General features: G+C 42.8%; 1 long non-coding RNA gene across 1 annotated transcript in view; it reads left to right on the top strand.

The window, feature by feature from the left end:
• The window catches only part of LOC307218966, a 176,842-nt gene that overhangs the window by 131,482 nt on the left and 18,668 nt on the right, over positions 1-26,692 (top strand). Inside the window, exon 4 of the long non-coding RNA XR_013840200.1 lies at positions 18,301-18,402. This is a non-coding gene — a long non-coding RNA (uncharacterized lncRNA). The remainder of the gene's footprint in view (positions 1-18,300; positions 18,403-26,692) is intronic.

Here is a 26,692-nt window from a genome sequence, read left to right as displayed (position 1 = left end):
AGCCCTTAACCAGTTCAATATGCCATGCAAATGAGGCAGAGGAGCCAGAAGTCTCTCTCACAGCAGAAGAAAACTTTTGAGAAAGTTTTGTCACGTTGGAAATTGTTTCGGAATCAGAGGAGCCCAATGCAAATCTTTTTAGGATTTGCAGACACAGAAACAAATAGCTACCTAATAAGAAATAAGTCCCAGTTACAGGCAGGGAATAAAGCAGCTCCATACTTAGAAATACATTTTGTGTTGAAATACCATCTGTCTCTTAAGAGTTGTCATTTGCCCAGGTAGAATTTATTCACGGTGTAAGAACATATTGTTTAGCTATTTTGCTCCAGGTCTGAAGCAGGCACAATCTACAGAGATCTATTTTAAACCATTGAGCCTCCTGTACCCCACTCATTCAGTCATGGATGTGACTAAGGGAGTTGTCATGCTTATTATCTGTACCAGATGCAGAAGCTCAAATTGAACCATTGAGCTCATTAGAACACACACAAAGCAAGGGATATTATCCAACAGCCATGGCAACAAATTACTGGGAAGCTGGCAAAGGAGTTAGCTGGCTGAAAATTCTAAGCAAAACAGCAACAGTCAGCCGCAAAGCAATCATTTCTAGCGAGCCCAGAAGCAAAGCAAGACACTGAGATGGGTGAAAGATGCAGAGTTGTCAGGAGGGCCAGAGAAGAGTGCCAGCTTTGCTTCTTGACAAATTGAAGATAAAAATAACTATTAATGAGAAACTGGAGGGGGGGAATGCATGGGATAGGCAGGGGTCTGACAGTAATGCAAACTGAGGCAAATCCCTCTGCAATTGCAGAGTACAGTCCCATAAGCTCCAATGTCACGTCACTCCATATATATCGAGCCCTGCAGTATATCTTCTACCTTCCTTATAAAAACTCTAATTATGCTGTCTGAAGAGGATCGGACAGCAATCTTCTCCTATCTCATCATACCCACACTTTCTCTTCCTGGAAGGGAAAAGGGGTCAAATCCCGATTCCCTGAAACGCAGAATAACTGAGTGAGAAACACACAAGTTGATTCAAATCTGTGTTCTTTTGGGTTTACACCGACATCGACTCTCACACATTTGATTGGAAGCAATCCAGTCTAGAATGAGAAGAGTAAGTCAGGCCTAGAGCCTGGGACACCAGACTTCATTTCAACATCAGATCTGTCCTCTCGCAAGACTTTTTCCCTCTGAGCATCGCATCCACAAGCGTGAGACACTATACTTAATTCTCCTGCTGTACTGTGCAGTGTAGGAAACGGTGTTATTTGTTCACTTGGAAATCTTGCTCTGCCTTGCTTGTTTTGCAAACCGAGCTTTAAATGCTTAACTGGTTGGCATGATTGGTGCTGAATCAGGGGCAACCCTACCATGAGGCAAGGGGGCACTTTAGGCAGCCAATTCTGGATGTCATGAAAGTATGGCAAGATTGTTGTAGGGTTGTTGTTGTTTTCTCCCAGAGAAGAAGAGAGGCCTTCGTGGGGTTCTTGTCATAGGTGCAAAATATAAAGTCTAATACACCTTGACTTTTGCTGCTCCACCTCAGGCAGAAGAATAACAGAATTGTAGAGTTGGAAGGCACCCTGAGGATCATCTAGTCCAACCCCCTGCAGTGCAGGAATACACAGCTGACCCATACAGGGATCAAACCTTTGACCTTGGCATTATCAGCACTATGCTCTAACCAAGCGAACCAGCCCAGCCTCCCCAATGAATTCCATTCAAAGGCCAGGTCCCTACCTAGAAATGAACAAAAATATGTTGCTGAACCAGCATGTGTTGGACAAATACTCCCCGCCCCCCGCCCCCCGCCCCCGGTAGAAATACACAATGCTGATTTTGTTATTAAAAGGATACCCAAATCATTTATTTTATTGATCGCTTTCTTTCTTTGGGCCATTTACCATTCAACCAAGTAGTCAGCAGATCAAAGGGTCCTATTTGGCTTCATTATTTTTGAGCAAGGAAATCAATGCCGACAAAAGAAAGCCTGCTGTTTCAGCAAGGAGCCAAAATATCAAGCGAGATTCCACTAATAGAAGCAAACCTATTCACCTCTGCCATCTTTAGACAATGACTGCCCTAGGATTAATCGAGAGGTCATGACAAAGAACATTGCGCAATAGTGCATGGCTTATGTGCCTTCGGAGGGTTGATTATTACAACCACCTCCAGTATAGTCGTTTCAGGACCTCTGCACAAAGTGCATTGCAAGCCCTGCACAACTGATTCAGCAGGCTCTGGTTCTCCCGTTCACCAGGCTTGCCTTTTTCAGGCATTGATTATGTGAGCGAGTTCCCTGTGAGGAGCTCACTTGCACAGCCAATCAATTAGGCCTCAGTTTTGCCATCCATCAGCCAATGGGCAGGATGTTAAGGAATGCAGCTAATGGGTTACTTCTCCATGAGTCAGCAGAGATGACCAAAAATGCACCTGCAGGCATCTTGTGGCTCTCTTATCTGTGTTACTGGGCAGATTTGGCAAGCAACTTTGTGTATTAAAGAGTTTGGGTTCCAGCATGATGTGTGGGTCATTGTAGGAGATTGCATGAATCTTTAGAGGTCATCTGTTGGAACTGTGGATTTGAGTGAAGACTTTTTGAAAAGATTGACTGAGGAGGGAGTTGGTAAACTGCCAGAAGTCAGAGAACTCTATCAGTTGCAAGACTTTGCAAGCTACTAAACTAAGGACCAGGTGGTGGACTTTAACACAGCAAGAACTTTGAAACAAAGCCCAGCTGGTAGAACAAGAGACTCTGAGTCTCAAGAGTTCTGGGTTCAAGTCCCATTATCTTAGTGGTTCCTTCCAACTCTACGATTCTAACCTTCTCTGGGCTCGAAGACTACTTATAATATCTGTGAAATAGTGTCTCGTATGTATAGTGTTGTGTTTGTGTTGGCCTACTAAAGACAACTCTACTAAATGGCTGGGTTCTTTTGTGGTGAGCTCAACTGCTGGACTAAGTTTCCATGGTGCATACACCAAACAACCCATTAGAGGTGAGCCAAAGTCTGCTTTCCCTTGGCAATACACTATCGGGTACACACTTCAAAGCTCCCCATTATGCATTGCCACCCACATTTCTACCTGTACTGCACCTGATGTTACATATGGCATCAGGTAAGGAGCAGATGGGAGTGGTTTGGGGAAGTCAAATTATGAATCAAATTTAAGCCTCTGGTGGGCCAAATCTGGTCCTCAGACAAGAGATTCTCAACCCTTGTGTAGATTATATTGAGTTGGATGGAGCATCTGTTTGTCTCAGTATAGGGTAGTTTCCTATGCCTCATTGAAGGTTTCCCTCCTCTATTATAAACCTAAGTTGCCAAAGTAAAGGTCCATCTGGTTCAGCATTCTGTTTCCAACAATGTGCTGCTAGATGCCACCAAAAACTGTAACAGCAGGATGTACCAGCAATGGATTTTTCCTGCTGTTAATAATGATAATGATGATGATGATGATGATGATGATTAATTTATACACCATCCATCTTGCAGGGTTTCCCCAGCCACTCTGGGTAGCTCCTAACATAATCATAACCATAATCAGCAACAAAACATCAAACATTAAAAACTTCCCTAAACAGGGCTGCCTTCATATGTTTTCTAAAAGTCAGATAGTTGTTTATTTCCTTGACATCTGATGGGAGGGCATGCCACAGGGTGGGTGCCACTACCGAGAAGGCCCTCTGCCTGGTTCCCTGTAGCTTCACTTTTCACAGTGAGGGAACTGCGAGAAGGCCCTTGGTGCTGGACCTCAGTGTCCGGGCTGAACGATGGGGGTGGAGACGCTCCTTCAGATATACTAGGCCAAGGCCATTTAGGGCTTTAAAGGCCAGCATCAACGCTTTGAATTGTGTTCGGAAATGAACTGGGAGCCAATGTTAACCCCTCAACATCTGGAATCTCCATGTTCAGAAAAGGAAGCATATCTGTGGAATCCACAGATATTCTTCTTCTGAATATGGAGAATCAGAGTCTTGCTAAGAAGATTATTATTGTTCATTGGTCCACCCATAACCAAAAGATGTTGAAATAGCACTGTAAATGAGCAATTTTGCACAGGCTATTTTCATTTAGACAAAACCCATCTTTTCTAAAAGGGTCACCATCTAAGGATTAGTATGTATATATGTTGGGTTTCATGAAACTATGATATACAGATATAGATATATACCCAGAAATGCCCAGTACAGGCTACTGCTTTTCAAAAGTGATGTGAGTTGTCATCACAGATTTCTGTAAGAGGATAAAGCAATAAATTGAGGCACGTTGCTGTCAACCCATTAAGCTTAACACAAGCATCCCAGGTTAAGTTCTTCCGTAAGTCACAACTGTACAACAGAGCAGCCCATAATTAGAATTTTCAACATGCTGCGTAAGAGTCTTCTGGCATTTGTTGTGTCATTAGATGAGTGGGGCATCTAATTTAAAAGCAAAAGTTATAAAAATTAGGCATTTGCTAATTCATAACCCATTTACATTGTGACAGGCTATAATAGTTTTTAGATTGCTATGAAGACCTCCTTCGTGCTTCTTTGCCCTATAATGGCTCTGAAATTATTAGCACTTGACAGCTCTAAATAAAGTTAAAATAATGGGGTTTGGCATCTCAGTGCAACTTACCCCTTTCTCATCAGTGTTGCTGCAATAATTGACAATGTCAGGTAAAAATAATTGCAAGTTGCAGGGATATGTGACTTCCAACTGAAGAAGTGTGAATGCAAGGGTGAGGCGGAAGAGATGGAGATGCTGTACACAATCCATTCATATCTGACTCCCATTGAAAGATTAATCACGTTCAAAATGGCAGGTTGCCAACAGTGTTCATTCTGTACCTGTGTCCTGCTGAGGCATGCAGCATGTTCTGATTCAGGAATCAGAAACATTTCTATATTCTTAACACAACATTGCATAGGGGATCTGTCTGGTACATCGCCATCTCAGCAAAACGATCCTGCTGAACAGAGGTGCCATTTCAGAATTGGGGACACAAACATTTCATTGGGGTGAGCAAACCACACAGAAAAATGCAAAGTTCTTGGATATATTAGTCAACTTTATATTATTATTTAAATAGGAAAAGGGGTTATGTTAAAAGTGCTTGCTGTTAATGCAATTTTTTTTTTATACCTCCAGAGATATAAAAGTTCCCGCCAGATAACAACATGGTCTGAAACATGCCAAGGAAGGCACAAATGTTTCCATCAGCCATCCCTAAATGCTGCTGCTCTGCTGCTGAAACAAATCCATGATTGTAGATCAGTCACTCTCAGTCTATCTTACCCCCCAGGGTTGTTGTGAGATTCTTTGGAGGAAAAACAGGCAATCAGAGTTATAAATAAACAAATACCACACCAACCAGTGGTACTGTCTTTTAAGTTCCCCTTTTAACAATGATAGAGGGACAAGGGTGGCGCTGTGGGTTAAACCACAGAGCCTAGGACTTGCCGATCAGAAGGTCAGCAGTTCAAATCCCCGCCACGGGGTGAGCTCCTGTTGCTCCTGCCAAACTAGCAGTTTGAAAGCACATCAAGGTGCAAGTAGATAAATAGGTACCACTGCTCTGGCTTAGTCATGCTGGCCACATGACCCAGAAGCTGTACGCTGGCTGGCTCCCTTGGCCAGTAAAATGAGATGAGCACTGCAACCCCAGAGTCAACCACAACTGTACCTAATGGTCAGGGGTCCCTTTACCTTTACCTTTAACAATGCAATCCTATAAAAACCCACTCAGAAGAGAAAAGTATCAGTGAGTTCAATGGAGCATATGCCTGTGGCTGGGGAGGTGGGATATAAGTAAGAAATTAATAATAATAATAATAATAATAATAATAATAATAATAATAATTTTTAATAGGTATGGGACTGCGAGACATGGGTGGCGGTGTGGTCTAAACCACAGAGCCTAGGGCTTGCCAATCAGAAGGTTGGCGGTTCGAATCCCTGCGACGGGGTAAGCTCCCGTTGCTCGGTCCCAGCTCCAGCCAACCTAGCAGTTTGAAAGCACATCAAAGTGCAAGTAGATAAATAGGTACCGCTCCAGCAGGAAGGTAAATGGCGTTTCCATGTGCTGCTCTGGTCATGCTGGTCATGACCCAGAAGCTGTACGCCAGCTCCCTTGGCCAGTAAAGCGAGATGAGCGCCGCAACCCCAGTCGTCCGAGACTGGACTTAACAGTCAGGGGTCCCTTTACCTTTAGATATGGTACTGCAGTCTCTGGCAGAGCATGATTTTAAGCCAGAACAATATTTACCTTGGACGCAGGTGGCGCTGTGGGTTAAAGCCTCAGCGCCTAGGGCTTGCCGATCGAAAGGTCGGTGGTTCGAATCCCTGCGGCGGGGTGCGCTCCCGCTGCTCGGTCCCAGCGCCTGCCAACCTAGCAGTTCGAAAGCACCTCCGGGTGCAAGTAGATAAATAGGGACCGCTTACCAGCGGGAAGGTAAACGGCGTTTCCGTGTGCGGCTCTGGCTCGCCAGAGCAGCGATGTCACGCTGGCCACGTGACCCGGAAGTGTCTCCGGACAGCGCTGGCCCTTGGCCTCTTAAGTGAGATGGGCGCACAACCCCAGAGTCTGTCAAGACTGGCCCGTACAGGCAGGGGTACCTTTACCTTTTTTAAAGGTCACAAATGAGGACAAAAGGGCCTTCCTCATGAGGGAAGGGTTCACACCCAGGCAAACATGTTGTAATTTGCAGTTACTGACTCACACTTCTGTGCACGAAAGGGTTAAGCTGAGCACAGGTTGCAAGTGGCTGTGACTTAGCAGTCTCTCAGCAGCCTCTGCTCCCTCACCTTCTCAGTCTTTTTCTCTTCCTGCTTCCTGGAGCAAGCAAAGAAGGAGCCATGCGGCCAATGGCTCCCAGCTGCAAGAAAAACTAAATGAACTGAATCTGTTCTAAAAGGAGGTTTTAAAGCCTGCATCTTTGCTAACCTAAATATGGCATGGTTCCTTTTGCAAGAAAACCAAGCTCTTCTTCTCCTTGTCTGTAATCTTCTTACATCTTTGTTTTAATGCCAACGGAAGGAGACCTGTTTGATGTAACTTCTGGAAACTCTGTGAGTAAAATCTCCACTTATTTGGAAAGCTAAGTGCCTGTGAGTTATTCTAGCCTTAGTATTTACATGAGGAACATTTGTTTAAGGGTGGGTGAGGCCAGATGTAAATCTAACCAAGTTTTAATGTGCTTGGAGCAATCAACATTGTGCCAACTCTGCTACATAAGAATTTCTCTTCCACATTTTTTCCTACAACAGCCTGTCCATAAGAGGCAAACATTTTAAAATCAGTCTTGGGGGAAATTCAAGTTTGAAAACAGAATGGCAATTTACGTTTCAGCAATTTTCCTAGATGAACTAGGAGACTTCTATTTAATTGTCATGCAGTTAAAGCCTCATTGCATTTCTTAACAGTCATGCCCCTCCTATGTTGTTAGCATTGATCTTTTCTAATTCTTAATAGAATATACCTGCTTATTATTATCATCATGACGACTACTAATACAACATTTCACGCAATATTAAGTAACCTAATTCTTCCCCCTTTCTCAAGAAAAGAATCCTTTTTAATCACCATAAGTCTTAAAATGCTTTTTAAAATTATGCAACTTTTCTGCTTACTAACTTTCCAGGCCTCCATTTTTTTCTCTCATCTTCATTCCCTGAGGCTCCTTGGAATATGTATGAAATCCCATCAATTCAAGAGAATATGACAAATGCATCATCAGAGCAATAGAGATTTAATGAGCTATGTTATAATACTTCATCAAAACATCACTGATGGCCTTCAGCTGATGTATTGTATTCAGGTTGTATCAGCCAGTTGTCCTGTATGGAAGAAGTGGAGGTCAAACTGCTGGGTGGAAGCAAGGATAAAGTGAACGAGGAAAAGGAGCTACTAAGCTTTCTTTACCTCAAAGGAATCTAGGGTATTTGTTTAATTTGGATTTTGCACCACTGATAAATGTTTTTTGCTGTCTCTCTGTTAGCAAACATACTAGAGAATAAAAACACTCATTCCTTTTCTTTATGTGGCGAAATGAGAATTTCTGAACAAATAAGCCACTAGGCTCACTCCCATCCAGTGCTTCTTTTCCTTAAAAAATGTTTAGGGGTACTCTCATTTTCCTACTCATATTGAAATACTGCCCTTCAGTGAGGCCAAACTTAGATTCACAAAATGTTTAGGGGTATGTGTACCCCTGCGTCCTGTCCCCCCCAGAATAGAAGCACTGCTCTCACCTTTTGTACAACCATGTGTTGTGCTGTGGTGTGTGTGTGTGTGTGTGTGTGTGAGAGAGAGAGAGAGAGAGAGAGAGAGAGAAGAGAACACTGACATCAATCTCCTAAGGGGAAAAGTCCAGATACAGGTCTGTTTCAGACACTAACAGTTTGCCTGTTGCAATTGGAGGGTGTAAGGGAAGACATAATTCCACAGAGACCTCTCTTTTTTGCTCTCAGTGTTCCAACATGTGGAAGGGGACCTGGGAATCGCTTCACATTTCATCCCACAGAGTGTCAGAGAAAGAAAGCATCACAGGCAGAGGGCCTTCTCGGTAGTGGCGCCCGCCCTGTGGAACGCCCTTCCAGCAGATGTCAAAGCGATAAACAACTACCTGACATTCAGAAGACATCTTAAGGCAGCCCTGTTCAGGGAAGTTTTTAACGTGTGATTTTACTGTATTTTTGGTTTCTATGGAAGCCGCCCAGAGTGGCTGGGGAGGCCCAGCCAGATGGGCGGGGTATAAATAATAAATTTATTATTATTATTATTATTATTATTATTATTATTATTATTATTACATGAGAAAAAGATGGACCATACAGTGGTACCTCGGCTTACAAACACCTCAGGTTACAAACACTTCGGGTTACAGACTCCACTAATCTGGAAGTAGTATCTCGGGTTAAGAACTTTACCTCAGACTGAGAACAGAAATCATGCACTGGCGGCACAGCAGCAGCGGGAGGCCCCATTAGCTAAAGTGGTACCTCAGGTTAAGAACGGTTTCAAGTTAAGAACGGACCTCCAGAACGAATTACGTTCATAACCAGAGGTACCACTGTACTTTGAATTTAAGGCTGTTTGTTGGATTCAGGTGAATTCCAAATCCTTAGCTGAAGCTGGCTGCTCATGAAAGATTTGGGCTTGTCTGAACCAAAATGGTATCATTCTGAAAACCTCAGAGGGAAAATAATGGGCCACTGAAAGAATTTGGGATGCTTAGAGATGTGGATGCTAAAAAAACCCACTGCAGCCAATGTTTTTGCCAAAAGCGAATCCTTTATTCTTAAGTTTGGAAGGGTGTGGAAAGGGGTTTTGTGGGTGGGTGTGGCTGGCAGGTCTCGCTTCTAATCTGAGGAAATGAATAGAATGGGGCTCTCCAGTCTCAGTGCTTTGAGGAAGGGATGTTGAAGTAGTGTCTCATCTTGTCCCTATGTGTTCTGTGCATGTGACCATTGCTAGGTTTGCTAATGGTGCTTGCTGGATATTCAAACCTTTCTGTCGCTGTAACCCATGTCCATACACCCACTCCTGTCAGTTCAGCTTTGCACTTTCTGTGGCATTTGGTGCCAACTGAGCAGAAAACGAGCCTGAATAATTTCTTCATTAATTGCTATTTGCTAGTCCCTACAGCCATCCTTCTGAAATTTCTCAGGTTGCTTTCCTAGGGGCACCTCTACAATATATCTTTTCCTACTGAAATCATTGCTCGTAAAACAACAGGGAGAGAATCCCTCTACCCAAAATCAGCTTTACCTAGAGCAACAACCGTCCCTGCTGCACCTGTCCTTCTGGAATTTGTTATATTTCTAACTTCAGCAGAAGAACTCAAAAAGGAATGCCAAAACTTGGCTGTGACACACCTGTGCTCTTTCGCAGCTCCAAGGTAATAGCACTAACACAGCATGGAAAAAAGAGTTCAAGAACACACTCCAGAGTCTCTCCCTTTACAGTATATCATGTCCTGACTCAAGGGTCAAAACACTTCAGTCTCACCACAAGCATCAACAGAAGCTGAAAATAAAGAGGAAGCCAAGAGCAGTTCCCCTGAAATACTGTATTTTTACGTGTATAAGATGATGTTTTTTCTTTAAAAATTTAGTCAAAAATCAGGGGTCGTCTTATACACACATGCTGAATGCACAGGGGAGGAGGAGGAGGAGGAGGAGGAGGAGGAGGAGGAGGAGGAGAAGAAGAAGAAGAAGAAGAAGGTTGAAGAAGAAGAATGGTTGGTTCCACCAACCATTGCTGGCTGACTGCCGGTTGTTGTTTTCCCCATTTTTTAGCAAATGTTCAGGTTTGGGGGGGATGCAGTTTGCCCATTCAACCCAGAAAAGTTTGACAATTTTGAGAGAACAGTTGCCCCCCAAAAGCTCAAGAATAAAATAAAATAAGGGGTCATCTTATACATGGAGAAATACGGTATACTCTCCCTAGGAAGCAGTCCATTTTATCCCTAAAAGTTCACACCATGGCTGTTACTGTCTTGGATCACAGGGGTCTCTACACCATGGATAGCTAACCTCATTCCTTTCCTGTGTTGCTGGGTTACAATTGCCATCAACTCCAGCTACCACACCCAGTGATCAAGGATGATGGGAGTTGTAGTTCAACAACATTTGGAGAGCGTCACATTACTTACTACTGAAGATAATGTAGATCAGGAGTGACTTCCTCAAATAAAATCATATGGATTTGCCCACCCAGAGACACAGGCATACAAGTGGCCGACTTGAAAGCTTCCCGGACATTCTTGCTCTGTGGATACTGCTACTAACACAGACACAAGCAAATTTAGACCGGTAGGTGGTGGGGAAACTGATAGCAGCAACAGTGAAAACTAGAGAAGTGACTCATTTAATAATAATAATAATAATAATAATAATAATAATAATAATAATTTATATACCACCCTATACCTGGAGGTCTCAGGAAAGTTCACAGAATAAAATCAAGATATAAAACCACAAAATACATAATAAAAATAAAAACAGCAACCCAATAGCTCCCCGCCCCCCTGGAAACTCATTTTAAAAGGGCATAGGATGTAAATCAGATCAACCAAAGGCCTGGTTAAAAAGGAATGTTTTCGCCTGGTGTCTAAAGGTGTATAATGAAAGTGCCAGGCGAACTTCCCTGCGGAGAGCATTCCACAGACGGGGAGCCACTATAGAAAAAGCCCATTCTTGTGTTGCCACCCTCTGCACCTCTCAAGGAGGAGGCACATGAAGGCCTCAGAAGATGATCTCAGGGTCCGGGTAGGTTCATATGGAAAGAGGCAGTCCTTGAGATATTGCAATCCTGAGCTGTTTAAGGCTTTATAGGTCAAAACCAGCACTTTGAATTGGGCCCAGAAATTAACTGGTAGCCAGTGCATTCGATCCAGGATCGGTGTACTATGCTTAGACTGTCTTGCTCCGGTGAGCAACCTGGTTGCTGAATTCTGCACCAGCTAAAGTTTCCAAGCCGTCTTCAGAGGCAGCCCTTATAAAGTCCATAATCATCACCTTGCATGCATCAGATCGGGATGTAGAGGCATATGCTTTTGTCTGAGGAAATCCACAGCCCTCACGCTGGATAATATAGAAAAAGGGATAGATCTCCCAACCCCAAATCTCTATTGTGCTCAGTCTTTGGTTCCCTCATTTGGGGGCCTGGCAACCAGAAGTCACTAATATTTCATTGTTTCTACAACCCCACTGGAGGATGGCAGTAGGGAAAAAAGAATTCTTTTGTAAAATGAAGCAGAACAGTTAAAAGATCAGCTTTCCAAATGGTTTGCGTTGGCGAAACAATGCTTCCGCTTCAGAATTTGATGCCCAAATCCAACATCTCGAAAATTGGCTATAACCCCAGCTTTGATTGCTCTGATCATTGATCTCATCCAAACAAAAGCTATCTCATGAACTGTAAGAGTACTGTTGCATCCAGCCAGCAGTAAGATCAGAAAGTGTCGTCCAAAAAAAACCCAAGGGTGGTGGGGTGTACTTTTTTCCCTTTTTCTTTTTGCTCACACAACTGTTGATGCTCCTGAATAATTAAAGTCAAACATCATTAAGGTTGTAACCTCCATTAAGAACCCATTGTATTTGCAAAGGAAGCCTTGTCACTAATTGCTTCTCCAGCTATTCTCTCAATGTCGTTTGTGTACGAGGACCAAGGCTCTGGCACTCGCCCAGAGTTGAGTATGGGCAATTTCCTTTAAATGATGAGCTGAATCTATTTTTTACTCACGTTGCCTTTTGTTTTGTACAACCCCCCCCCCCATTTTTAATTGTTGTTCATGGGGGGGGCGTTTATAACACTTAAGCAAGGAGCTTGTCACATTTCGCTGTAACTATCTATATGTTCAGTCATTAAAATGGCTCAGTGGCAACTGATTCTGAATATTTTAAGCTAAGAAAACTCCCTAAAGGCACCATTATAGCTGAGGTCTGCTCAAGCATTTACCCTACACACGTAGTTCAAAAATGTTCTCTGGCATGCCCAGTAATTGAATTAGGAATGGAATCATGATTTTGGAACATTCTTCACAACACACACAGACTGTTGGAGTTCAACAATATCTGGAGGGCCACGCTACCCCATTGTGTTTAGGTTTAATAATGTAGGCGTGTGTTCCATCTCAAGAAGAAAATGTGAACTTAATGGCTGAATTTGTTTTTTTTTTTAAAAAAAATAATTTTTTATTAACCAACCAATCAAATCAAATCAAATCAAATCACATCACATAAATTCCAAATTACAAAGCCAAATTTTAAATTTTTGTTGGGGGTACCCATATTTCAAGTTCCGAAGGGGATCCAATCATCTTCTTGCTGCTGCTTTAATGTCCACAAATCTGTCCAAATAATGTTCACAATTCTATCCAGTCCTTTCTTACTGTTTTCCACATCTCATCTTGTTATTTTCATATATTTTTTCTTTCTCTTTGTGACCTCTTCTGATAGTCTCCATAAGCGGGTCAAGACAAATTGTAATCCTGTGTGGATTTTTCCGTTCCTCCAATAGCCATATCCAGATGATTTCCGTATATCATCGCTTCCATAAATAAAAGCACTCTTACCATCACTAATCTTCACAAATCTGTCGCCTTTCTTAGTCGTCTGAGGAGGTTCGCCAGCAGTATGAAAACAAATCCATCAACAAACAAATCCGCCAACATGGCGACTCTGTTTTTTACTGCGTCATCCCAAAAGCTCTTGTTCTTTTCTCAATCTCCATAAAACATGCTTTTGGTTAGAATTCATTTACACACAGTCTTAAATCATCCAGCTTAGGTCATTTAAGCGACAGTTCTGACTTGTGGGAGGGGATTATTGGTTAATCACATAGAAGAAAGAAAAGGAAGTTCCCCCCCATCCAGTCCCGCTGCTGACATACCGAGCCTTGAAATATCTTCTCATGATATATTCCTGTTGATCCAACCCGTGGCTCTTCTTTCACAGAGGTCCCTTCAATTAGCTGTCTTTACTCCCCATTCTTCACTTGAAATATGTGCATTTGCTTCTTTCTAATTCTTTATTTCCAATTTGCTGCAGCTAGTGTGCGATCAGAGACAGCGTCCAGGAGAGCCAGAGTACACACAAGGGCATTCTGCCTAGTGCCCTCACCCCCTTCTTTTGAGTCCGGGGGTGATTTATGGGCACAGCAGGCAAGGGCAGTGTTCCCATTTCCTTGGGGCAACAAGGGAGGCTGCATACTCCCATAACAGCCTCTTAATTACCTCGTGTGGGCCAGAGAGATGTTATTGTCGGCCATCTTCCAATGTGCCCCTAGTGGCCCCCCTTAATGGCTGAATTTGATACACTGGACCCCAAATAAAGGCCCTAGAAACATCATGAAATGCTGTAGATGCAACAGCAAGGTTCATTCAGTTTGTAATGTAAGAGTTAATTCTGTTAGTGTTACGGTCAACTAGCCAAGATGTGAGCAAGCAGATGTGTTGCTTAGCAATCAAGCAAATTAGCACAATCTTCACTGAGGTGGCACATGCTTTAATTGGCTGTGTAGTTCTGAGGGAGTTTTTTCTCTGTATGTTTGGTCTCATGTCTCCTTGCTAAGCAGAAAGACAAAGTGTTATTAGAACTTTTGTCTCTGAGCAGCATTATTTGAGTGACTTCGCTAACATGAAGGGCAACACATTCCTTCATGGAAGTCCTAGGAGACTGGCTCAGTCTACTTTGCCATCCCAGTTAAAAATCAATGTTGTGTCTCTTAACCACTGTATTTTGTTTTATTTGGGAGTAGGCAGAAGAGTATTAGAAATGTTTTTCCTTCCTAAATGGTGTATTCCACAGATGGAATATGCAAATGCACTATGTTGGTCGGGAGGGAAGAGTCAGTTGCTCATTCCGTCCTCTCTTATGGTAAGGGAAGCTGAAGGATTTCAAAACAACAAATATATACAGGGTGTGTGTGCGTGCGTGCGCGCTTGCATATGAACATTAGACACATGGAATCAGTAATCTGTGATGGAGCAAAATGTCCTTCAGATGTTGTTGAACTTCAGACCCCACCATTCCTGACCATTGGCCATTCTGACTGGGTCTGATGGACCTTGCTTAGATACTCAAGGGCAGGATCCACCAAAAATAGTGGTAATTAATTAATTAAAGACTATTGATTTCAGTGGGTCTACTCTGAATATGGCTTAGACGGATGCCACTCATTGTATAGAATATGGCAAGCATTCAATGTAGCAAGTCCAAAAATGCCTCAAGTATCTACTGTGATCCTTCACAACTCGTATATATCCATAAGTCTCTATTAGTCTGTCACAAATTTGCTGTAATTAATAAACTAAACCCTAAAACCTTTCATGCGGTGACTGTCTATCCTTCATAATTATAATTGTAGAGGATTACATGATATATTTAATCACCGTCAGTTATATATAGAATATTTCTTAATTATATAAAGTGGTCAGCAACTTATTTGAAGGGTTTCCATCCTTATACTTCATTATTATTTGGAACACCCTGCTCTCCCCACTCTGCCATTTTTGACCAGTGTGGTGACAAGATCAAGGTCTGATTCCATGGTGAATTACCACATGGCTTCCTCGCCACAAACTGCACATAGGAACGCTCTAGTTTTGGTTGGGAGTGGGGATACAAAGCAGCTCATCACAGGCAAAGTGCTCATGATCATTAGCCCTAATTTAGTCACATGGGTACTGTTCCCTCTCGGGCGCTTTTATTATCTCCTGAAGTTGATAGAACTTCAACTGACTGGGGATCATTTGCCTAATTATTAGTCTATAGATTATCATTGGCACTTAGACAGGGACAGAAGGTTCGATCTATATAATGCATTCATTACCTCACTGCCATAGAATTACAGATCAGAAGTTCTCAGGGAAATGAACCTCTTAGCCAGAGAAATGGCAAGCTTCTTTGTGGCATTTCTGTTGCCAGTTCACATATACATGTTCATAGCTAGGGCACCACATGTAGGGCACCATCCTGTTTCTTACATCTCCTTTCACTGATCAGTCCTATCCTTTTCCTGCACTAAACACCAATTACATATATATATATATATATATATATATATATATATATATATATATATAATTTCTATGCATTTTTTATATTTTAATGCAAGTCAGTGCATATATTAATGTATGTCTGTGCATTTTTTCATTGTGAACATAATGTGGTATCTGACAGATTTCTGTAATAAATTCCACATCATACTTTTCAAGGGAGCAAATCAGTTTGGCCCACATCAAAATGTAGATCAAATGAAACCCTTCAGCTTCCCTTACCATAAGAGAGGACGTGTTGTACTCCATTAGCACCTACTCAAAGTCAGTCTATGTTACAGTCTCAGCTGCCTGGTGGGAAATCAGTTTCTGCAATAGCAGACATTCCACAAATACTTCCCGGAGTCAAAGTTTCAGTTGTGAGTACTGTAAGGGTGCTTGCTTGCTTGAATGAATGAATGAATAAAAACCTCCAATGAGATCCCTTAGAGTGCCCAGAATTACCACCTAAGGAAATACAGAGTGCCATCACAACTTTCTGCTGCCACCAAATAGCACCAGAAATCATTCTAATCAACACATTTGACATTTAAAAAAAAACCGAGCTGATGGATGGATATAGCAAATATCTTCCTATCAGCAAATATCTTCCTATCATCAAGTTGGATCATTTGATCCAACTTGAATTGCTGTGACGAAGATGAGGACTCCATGGGCTCAGGTGAAGAACACGGCCAAAAGTAAAAGGTCAGGCAGTGGGAAAATATATTTTAAAGCTCTCATCTAGTCTGCCTGACTGACAGGGCTGGTTCAGCTGCAGGTCAGCATGGAGACTCAGAGACGAGCAGTAAAGTTGATTCTTTATTCAAGGAAACAGAATACTAACAGAGGGAGCCCTGAGACCTCTGGGCTCATTGTTCTGCTACATGCAAAAGACTCTGAGTCCTTGGAGACAAGGGAGGGGGGAACTGAATACAGTAGGACTGCAAGGCTCCTGTGAAATCTGTTGCAGCCTCAGCCCTCACCTCCTCAGCTGCCTGGCCTACACCTGCAGTGCTTTCTGCTGCTTCTTCCTCTCTCTCACTCAAGCCTGATGCTTATTCAGCATCCAGCCATTCTCCCTCCTGTGACTTATCTTCCATGTCACACCACCATCTCCTGGCTCAGAGCCATCCTCTTCTGAGGCTTTCCTAGGTGGTTTTCCAGCCTCTCCGGCCTGTCCCTGACATCGCCTCTCTTCTAGTTTGTCCTTCCTAGCTTATCTTCCATTTTCTCTCATGCTTCCTCATCTTTGTCCATATTTTAACATTCTGAAATGCTCTGTGAGGTGCGGCTACTTAAATGATGGAAATTCCTGATACCTTGAAATTAAGACAAACCCACCCAGGAGGATGTTACCAACATTTTCTCTCCTCTTCAATAATTTCCAAACACCATTTCCAAACACAAATTACTCTCGTTACCTTTTGTAGAATAATAAAAAAGCAGAATTAATATTTGGTACATGAAACATACTCGGAGTTGCGTGTTGATTTCATACTATTTATTTCAGCTCATGGTAAACAGTGAGTGAGTGTGTTTCCCAAAAAAACCCTCTGGCTATATATACATTATTTACACAATGGGTCCCATGTGATTGGCTGATTCACTTCCTCCTGGAGCCTGATTGGGCGGCTCCTGCAGACCAATCAGGTTGCTGCCTTCTAGGATCCTACCTGCCTATTGTTCTAGGATCCAGGCTCAGTACATAACAGTACAACAGCATACCAGCATACCTAGTGTCATGTTGCCTTAACACTGCCCAGGGATGCATCTGTGCCCAAGGAGATCTCATGTAGCACTCACAGGGTCACCCTACCCGTGCTGCAATTATGCCTGAAGGACCGGGGGGCCAGTTTGAAAAAAATATTGGGGGGAGGGGCAAGTAAGCCCCATCCCACGTAATCAATCACAAGACACAGTACGCACACACCACTTGAATAACAATGCCCATCAATTCTGAGGAAGCCCAGATCTCTCAAATATTTGATAGGGGGGTACGAAGGGACCTCGGCCGCTAGGAGTTGGCTCCTATGCTGACAGAGATATTCTATTGTGTCCAATAAAGTAAGTTGAGATGTGCACTTAGTTGTGGTGTTGATGGGTGTAGTATCCACAGAATTTTCACCCGTTTGCAAATGTGCCCCTGGCCTGAAAAGTTTGGCAACCCCTGTTTTAACACATTCCCGCCTGCTAAGTCCTGAGGGGCATCTGTTTGGAAACAGAATGGGCCTTCGTTCTGATCCAGAAAGACTAGTCCCAACGTATGAAACTGCAGGTGTGTTTCCTAAACACGGCAGCAGCATGCTTTGCAACTGAATTTTCTCTGAAAGGAAAGTATGCCTCTAAACCTATTCCCTTTATTTTTGGAACTGTTAATTTGCATCAGGTTGTTTTCCATGTCTCCTGACTGATTGGCTGAGAACAGTAAGATATGAGCCTTGCCCCTGCTTATTGTCCAGAGGCTGCAAAAAAGTTCATTTGTATGAAAGACTTCTTCATCCGTTGTTTTTTTTTAAAAAAGGACTACCTTGCAGAAGACTTTCTGTGCAAATTAGAGGCATTGTCTGAATACTGTCAAGTGCGCTCTTAATTTAATAACAGGGTGTCATGAGAAAATGCATAATGCTGAAATGGGGCAATTAGAGGAACATAATTATTTGAGGCTTTAAAACACATTTCCTCCCTAAAGAATGGGATTGTGAACAAGGACAGAAGGGCAGTGTTCAACTGTGTGGTTGGTTGTTGTTTTTTTATAGAAGCAAAGCTATGTCTATTCCACAGTTCTTCAGCCCTGCTGCACAGAGAGGGGAGTACAAGTCTGGTGTGGCGTTCAGCATCTTCAGAATCCCAACACTGGTGTAAGTTTCCAGCTTCTAAGATTGAAGAGATAAGCATGAGAGTGAGCAATACCTGGTGAAATCTCAAAAGAAGGGAAGTGTTGTGACTTCCATGGAGATGTCTTGCTAGGATCAGTCAGAGGGGGAAGAGGATTGGGATGAGAATCTGGAAGTGGAGGATTTGATCCTGAGGAGAGACCTAGAGGCATTGAGCCAGACCCAGGGGAGAGAAAGAGCCAAGTGTCGGGGCAAAGCCTGTCTCAGTGCCACTGGCATGACTTGAACGTTGCCTCTTGCCAGCAAAGAATCTTCACACACACATTCAGGAAGTTGCTTGGAGATGGATAAGACAGTGAACTGATTCCATTGACTCCATCAACTCCAACACCATGGCCTTTCCATGAGTGTTCCTCCCTTGGGCAGCTAGTAGCGGCTGTTGCAGAGTGGGAGAAGAAAAGGAGGAGCTGCAGCCCAGGCCTATGTGATGTGCCAGCTCTGAGGGGCAGGCAGAGGGCAGTGCCACCCTGAACGGGGAGAAAGGGGAAGCAGAGTGGAAAACTTGATAAAAAAAAAAGCTTTGTGCATCCGCATCTAATTTTGCTGCTTTCTAAAATTTATTTATTGTTATCTGTTTTTCTTTTTTGTAAATCTACCAAAGAATAAAATGAAATGAAATCGGGATTAATGGGTTTTCTCAGGACAGTGGAGGACATGTGTGCTGTGTCCCCTTAGAGCAGAGGCGGTGGCATTCACCGTGCTTGGGGGACACACACAAAAAAGGGGTTGTTTTTTTTAGTGTAGGTGGGTTCCCACGAGGCAAGATGCAGTGATAACTGCAAGAAACCTTTATTGAATTAACGGAACTGAACAACAGGGGCAAAGCAACTGCTTATATACATTTCCGAAGTCCTGGGCCACTCCCACTCCCAAGCTGATTGGCTGTCTAAACTTCCAAGCTGCGAATCATGACTCAGAGGTTCAGGGCCCATGGCAGAGGGCCAAATCCTGAAATGTTCTGTGATTGGATGTCATGTACCAAATCAGAACACAGGGGCTCAGAATCCTTGGTCCAGGCTCAAGCACAGGCAAACACAGACCACTGAATACATAACAGGGGTCAAGGAGGGTCAGTTATGGGGGGAGCTGAAAATGTCCTTATTTTGATCTGAGGAATGTTGTGGGGTATATTAAAAGACTTTGACAAAAACTGAGTCAGGAGTTGAAATACTACATCCACCTACAAAGCCAGGACAGGGGGCAGTGACTGAGTAGCACATAAGGACATAACACAGGAATCTGTATTCAACTGAGTCAGACCATTCATCTATTTACTGTAACTCACTATTGCCTACTCTCTCCGGCAGCTGCTCTCAGATAGGGGTCTGCTCCAGTTTGTCCTGGAGATCCAGTGTGGTGTAGTGGTTAAGAGAAGTGGACTCATAATCTGGTGAACCGGGTTCACGTCTCTGCTCCTCCACATGCAGCTGCTGGGTGACCTTGGGCTAGTCACACTTCTTTGAAGTCTCTCAGCCCCACTTACCTCGCAGAGTGTTTGTTGTGGAGGAGGAAGGGAAAGGAGAATGTTAGCCACTTTGAGACTCCTTAGGGTAGTGATAAAGCGGGATATCAAATCCAAACTCTTCTTCTTCTTCTTCCTCCTCCTCCTCCTCCTCTTTTTCTTCTTCTTCAGTTTTCACCTGGGACCTTTTCCATGAAAACACAACCCTTCCTTAGCATTTACAGTGACTGGGGCAAGAGGTGTAGTTAACTAGGAGAGAGATCATAGCTTAGCGGTGGAACACATTTTGTGTGCAAAGGGCCCCCAGTACAGTCCCTGGTATCTCCAGCTATGAGGTGATGTTGGACACCTTCTGCTGGAGGACCTAGAAATCTGTTCCCTGTCACAGTAGGCAGTTTTCTGCTAGAAAGACAGATCTGTTAAAAACCGTTTCTCTTGTTATTAGATTTTCAGAGTTTTCTGCGCAGGAGCAAAAAGGGCAGAAAAAGATTTATGTAAGATAAGCAAATACATGCACCAAGTTTGCTTGACTGCATAATTTTTTAAAAGCAGGATTCTTGGGGGGGGGGGTTGGTGTAGGATTTGGATGCACTAATTTATTTTTAGCATGGACTCTACACAGCCCCCAAATATAATGAATGCATCAAGGCTGCTGCAGGCGAGAAAATCGTAAGAGCTGAGATTAGCTTAATAGACACAAGGCAGATCATGGTGCTGCAAAATGAGCAGTCTTGATTCCATGGACTAGCTAAATACTTTGGGAAGAAAAGTAGACTCAGTTCCTTAATGGGATTTGGGAATATCTGTCCCTCCTTCTTATCTGTGCCAGAGAATGAGACAGGCTGCCATTCAACATTCTAGTGGAGCATTCAGTAAATAAATGAAGTAAAATCCTGCAAAGGAAAGAGGTGGATTTGCCCTGCCAGACCTTAAACTTTACTATGAATCAGCTGCATTTTGTTGGCTGAAAGAATGGCTGCTTATTGAAAATACAGACATTTTGGACTTAGAAGGTTTCAATAATGTATTTGGGTGGCATGCATATTTGTGGTATGATAAGGTCAAAGCACATAAAGCGTTTAAAACCATATTGTCAGGAAAGCATTGTTTAATGTTTGGACAAGATATAAGGACTTACTTGAAAATAAAACCCCAAGGTGGTTGTCACCGATGGAAGCAAAGGCTCTGAAAAAGCTCAATATGGAGGCCAAATGGCTGAAATATTGGGAAATTTTGGAACAAGAGGGAGATAAATTGAAATTGCAGAGCTTTGAAAAACTAAAAGACAAAGTGCGAGATTGGCTTCACTATTATCAAATAATGGAGGCATACAAATTGGACAAGAAAATTGGCTTCCAGGTGAAAAAATCAAAATTGGAAACTGAACTGTTAGATCCCAAAACTAAGACTCTGTCAAGAATGTATAACTTGCTGTTGAAATGGAACACTCAGGACGAAATGGTGAAATCTGCTATGATAAAATGGGCACAAGATGTGGGACACAACATTATGCTGGCTGACTGGGAACAGCTATGGACCACAGGTATGAAGTTTACGGCATGTAATGCCTTAAGAGAGAATATTATGAAAATGATATACAGGTGGTACATGACACCAGTCAAGCTTGCAAAAATATATCATTTGCCCGATAATAAATGTTGGAAATGTAAAGAAACTGAAGGTACATTCTTTCACCTTTGGTGGACGTGCCCAAGGATTAAGGCTTTCTGGGAGATGATCTATAATGAAACGAAAAAGGTATTTAAATATACCTTCCTGAAGAAACCAGAGGCCTTTCTCCTGGGCATGGTCGGCCAATTGGTGTTAAAGAAGGATAGAACTTTTTTTATGTATGCCACAACAGCAGCAAGAATACTCATCGCAAAGTAGTGGAAGACACAAGATCTACCCACCCGGGAAGAATGGCAGATGAAGGTGATGGAGTTCATGGAGCTGGCGGAAATGACTGGCAGAATCCGAGACCTGGGAGAAGAGTCGGTAGAAGAAGATTGGAAGAAATTTAAAGACTATTTACAAAAATATTGTAAAATTAAGGAATGTTAGAAGGATGTTGGAATGAAGTTATGTGGTTTTAGCAGTAATGTTATAAAGGAGTATCTAAAGATGGATTGTTAACAGGCGAGAATGTAAAGTTATAATATATTAAGATAAATTATTAAGATAAAAGCAAAAATGGAAAGGATTTGCTGAAACAACTAATTGAACTAGAATACAAAAAGGGAGGTGCAAGGAGGTCAGGGAAACAAGTAAATGAAAGTCAAGACATGGAAAGGTTGATTTGTTTTTAATTGTTTTTACTCTTTTGTATTTTGTATTTTTTTGCTTCTTTTTGTTTTTTTTCTTCTTTTATTCTTGTAACTTTTTTGAAACTTTAATAAATATTATTCAAAAAAAAAATGAAGTAAAATCTGAGTTCTAGGAATCAAAAACCAACCAAGCAAGTTACAAAAAACCTGGTTGACATGTCACAAACAGATTTATCTGTAAGGACACTTGTCCTGTTGTACTTGGTACTATTTAAGGTAAAGGGACCCCTGACCATTAGGTCCAGTCGTGACTGACTCTGGGGCTGCGGCGCTCATCTCGCTTTATTGGCTGAGGGAGCCGGCGTACAGCTTCCGGGTAATGCGGCCAGCATGACTAAGCCGCTTCTGGCGAACCAGAGCAGCACACAGAAACACCGTTTACCTTCCCGCCAGAGTGGTACCTATTTATCTACTTGCACTTTGACATGCTTTCGAACTGCTAGGTTGGCAGGATCAGGGACCGAGCAATGGGAGCTCACCCCGTCACGGGGATTCAAACTGCCGACCTTCTGATCGGCAAGTCCTTGGCTCTGTGGTTTAACCCACAGTGCCACCCACGTCCCTATTTACTTATGAGTAAAACATGCTCATAAGGGACGTGGGTGGCGCTGTGGGTAACACCTCACTGCCTAGGACTTGCTGATCGTAAGGTTGGCGGTTCGAATCCCCGGGGCGGGGTGAGCTCCCGCCGTTCGGTCCCAGCTCCTGCCCACCTAGCAGTTCGAAAGCAACCCTAAGTGCAAGTAGATAAATAGGTACCGCTTTATAGCGGGAAGGTAAACAGCGTTTCAGTGTGCGGCACTGGTGCTGGCTCGCCAGTTGCAGCTTTGTCACGCTGGCCACGTGACCCGGAAGTGTCTTCGGACGGCGCCAGCTCCCGGCCTCTTGAGCAAGATGAGCGCGCAACCCTGGAGTCGGTCACGACTGGCCTGTACTGGCAGGGGTACCTTTACCTTTACTTTAAAACATGCTTGCGATTTAGCTGTAGAATGTTTTGTGGAATGTCATTGCAAAATGAAGGAAGAGGTAGGACTTGATTCTGCAATGTCTTGCCCCCTCCCAATGCCCCACATGGGCCCATGCAAGAGCGTAGGTAAATGACATTATACTCAGAACAGCCATCGCTCACAGATGAACCAATTGATGTTCACATCATACCTCATACAGAAACTGTCAAGAGTTTGGCATATATTGATTCTCGTCAGGGAAAAAGGAAGGGTATAAAAACATGAAGTTACTTATGAAGAAATTTGTGAGGAAAGAATAGGCTGTCTTTCTGCCTATCACCTTGACTGGTTTGTGTAACTTATTGTAAGTGTTGCTGCTTGACTACCAACAGAAACAACATCTATACACAAGTCTTTTCCAAGACTTTACATCAAGAAAACTAGTTCAGTTTAGTGCAGTGGTGACTCGCAAGACGAAATTAATCCGTTCTGCGAGTCTCTTCGTCTTGCAGTTTTTTCGTCTTGCGAAGCACGGCTATTAGCGGCTTAGTGGCTATTAGCGGCTTAGCGGCTATTAACGGCTTAGCGGCTTAGCGGCTATTAACGGCTTAGCAGCTTAGCGGCTTTAAGAAAAAGGAAATAAACTCGCAAGAACTCGCAAGACGTTTCGTCTTGCGAAGCAAGCCCATAGGGAAATTCGTCTTGCGGAACGACTCAAAAAACGGAAAACTCTTTCGTCTTGCGTGTTTTTCGTCTTGCGAGGCATTCGTCTTGCGAGGTACCACTGTGTATGGAGTGCTAAACTGGGAGACAAGGTTCAAGGTTGGCGATCTCACAGGGTTGTCATCATCAGATAAAATTAGACAACCATATACCAGAGGTGAGGATATTACAGCCCTTCAGATGCTACTGGACTCCAACTCCCATCAGCTGCAGTCAGCATGGCTAACAGTCAGAGTTGATGGAAGTTGTAGTCCAACAACACCTGGAAGTATACGGTTTCTGCAATATACACAATATTGGATGGAAGGTTGAGATGCAAATATAATAGATCCATAACTAAACCAAACCTACTCAGAGATTTAACTAATGGAAAACAGGGGAACCTCAGGTACTCAACACAGTTAACCTGAGGGAATGACAATATCTAGCTATATAATTGTATGTAGCATAGTAAAAATGTCTTGCAGGAAATTTAAAATCAATACAGTATTGAATGCATTTAGCCAGACTACCTAATTATATCCCAGTGATTTAAAAGCAATGATCATACATTTTAAAAACACTGCTTCCATTGTATAACTCTAGACACACTTCCCCCAGTAGCTATGAATCTAGTGATGTTACAGAACTTGTCCAGACTCCCAAGGAGGTCAATGAGTCTTTCCATTGACTTCATAGCTTTAGACCGGTCCCCTAATGAACAGTGTATAATTCATGTACAGAGCATTACACAATATATTCCATCTTCCCTTGTCATATTACTGTAATGAATCATACCTTATTAATCCTGCCTGCATTCCACTTGATGATCCTAATGGATAGCCTTTTAAGTCATGTTGCCAATTTTACCTTTCTCCGCTGGGCAATGGTTCAGAACAATGCAAGCAACAACTGCGAGGGTTTTTAGTCTATACCAGGAGATTCCAAAACAGGGTGGACTTCAGGGTCCCAGGCAGGTTCTATATCTCACAGGGCTACTGTGAGAATTAAATAGGAGTTGGCAGGCCTCATTGCCCTGTACCCCTCATATTATTGGCCAGAGAAGAGAAGAATATACAAGTTCTTTCAAAAAAATATCAGTGTATGCTAACCAATGAGAATATTTTAGAAAACTGTATAGTGAAATGCTCTTGGACCTGTATTATCATGCCTGAAGTCATAACTTTCTGTATGGATGTAAGCAGCTCAATTTTTCACATGTATGAATTGTTGTGGATAATGGAACAACTCAGGGAAGCAAAGGAGGGACTTTTAGCACAGTAATATAGAAGAGCAAGAAACTGGCAGATGATGTTGAATTTGAAGCACCCAGACAAACCACAAAACAGGGGGGAAAGTGCCAACCAACCCACAGAAGAGTTCTCCCTGCAGTCCTCAACATTCCCTATTTGGGTTTGCTTAGGTCTTGTTTCTGGGAAGAAGACCAACCTGTTTACAGTTTGCTGAAACTACATCTGTCTCAGATGTACCACCCTGATGCGCTTTCAAGGCTGTGCCAATTCTCTTCAAGAATTTTGCAAATTTCACAGAATTCTGGAGTTGGAAGGGATCCTGAGGATCATCTCGTCCAACTCCCTGCAATGCAGGAATATGCAGTTGTCCCATGAGGGGATCAAACCTGTGACCTTGGCATTATCAGACCATGCTCTAAGCGACTGAGCTATCCAGTATTTGAAAGCTCTGGAGATGGATCTGTTGCTTGGCATGAGTTGTGGCCAAAAATACCAAATAAATACAGCCATGATTGTGTGACATATGCAAGGAGAACTTTACTGAACTATTGGAACACACCCAATTGTTTCCTGCTACTTTACCACTGTTACAGCACTTTCACTTCCAGCTACAACATGCATAATTGAACGGCGCTTTAGCACTTTGTACAGGGTGAAGACATGGCCCTGTTCAACAATGAATGGAGATCGATTGTCTAGCTTGTGTTTGTGCCCATGGGGAAAAGTGATGGCCTATCCTATGGGGAAATTTATAAAAGACATGATTGGCCGTTCAGACCAAGACCCTCAACGATTCCAGTTCTTGTTCAAAGAATGATCCACATCATACCATACTTTCCTTTATGTTACAAATAAGCAAGCATTAGCAAAAATGTCTGGCATTCACTACATACAAAGCAGATTCTGTGTAAAAGGTATGAAACTTATCCTTGAGGTTTTTTAAATTACGTTTAGGGACCTCCAATATTGTTCAATGGACAAATTGAAGCTGTATGTCTTTCTTGTGGTTTACTCTGTTATGGTTAAATGGGCAAATAAGACAATTTGCTAGGAGTTGGTCCTGAAAGGTGTAATCCCACATAATACAGTAAATCACAAATAGGAACAGCCCAATAACGTTTCTCATTGCTTCTCATCAGCACCATGTTATGTTGTGTGGGGCTGAGTCATAGAAAGAGTAAACATGCCATAACCCTTCCATCCCGCCCACCAAAATTATTTCTGCAGACACCCAAATTGGGTGCACTTGTTGCAGAAAGATGAGGCAGAAACCCTTGCAATTAATTCTTTAATAAGAAAGTGGAATTGGAGAAGTAAGGGGAATGAGGTCTGAATGTGGGGAAATGTTGCACAAACATTAGGTTTCCTTTTGGTTGCAGAGCAGGGCATGGGGTGATGATTACAAGAGTCAGTCAAAGGCTTCATAGAAAGATGGGTTTTAAAGAAGAAAGAGGCAAAACAGACCAGAGGCAAAACAAATAAATCTGTGGCATTCTGGTATGTCTTTATTAGTCTTGTTAACAAGAGAGACCAGTATTTGAGACTTCTGATTCAGACGGGGAA

This window comes from Podarcis cretensis (assembly GCF_951804945.1).
Source record: "Podarcis cretensis genome assembly, chromosome: 6".
In the NCBI taxonomy this organism is placed as follows: domain Eukaryota; kingdom Metazoa; phylum Chordata; class Lepidosauria; order Squamata; family Lacertidae; genus Podarcis; species Podarcis cretensis.
The sequence above is the reverse complement of the archived record's forward strand: the minus strand, read 5'-3'. Positions and strand labels throughout refer to the sequence as shown.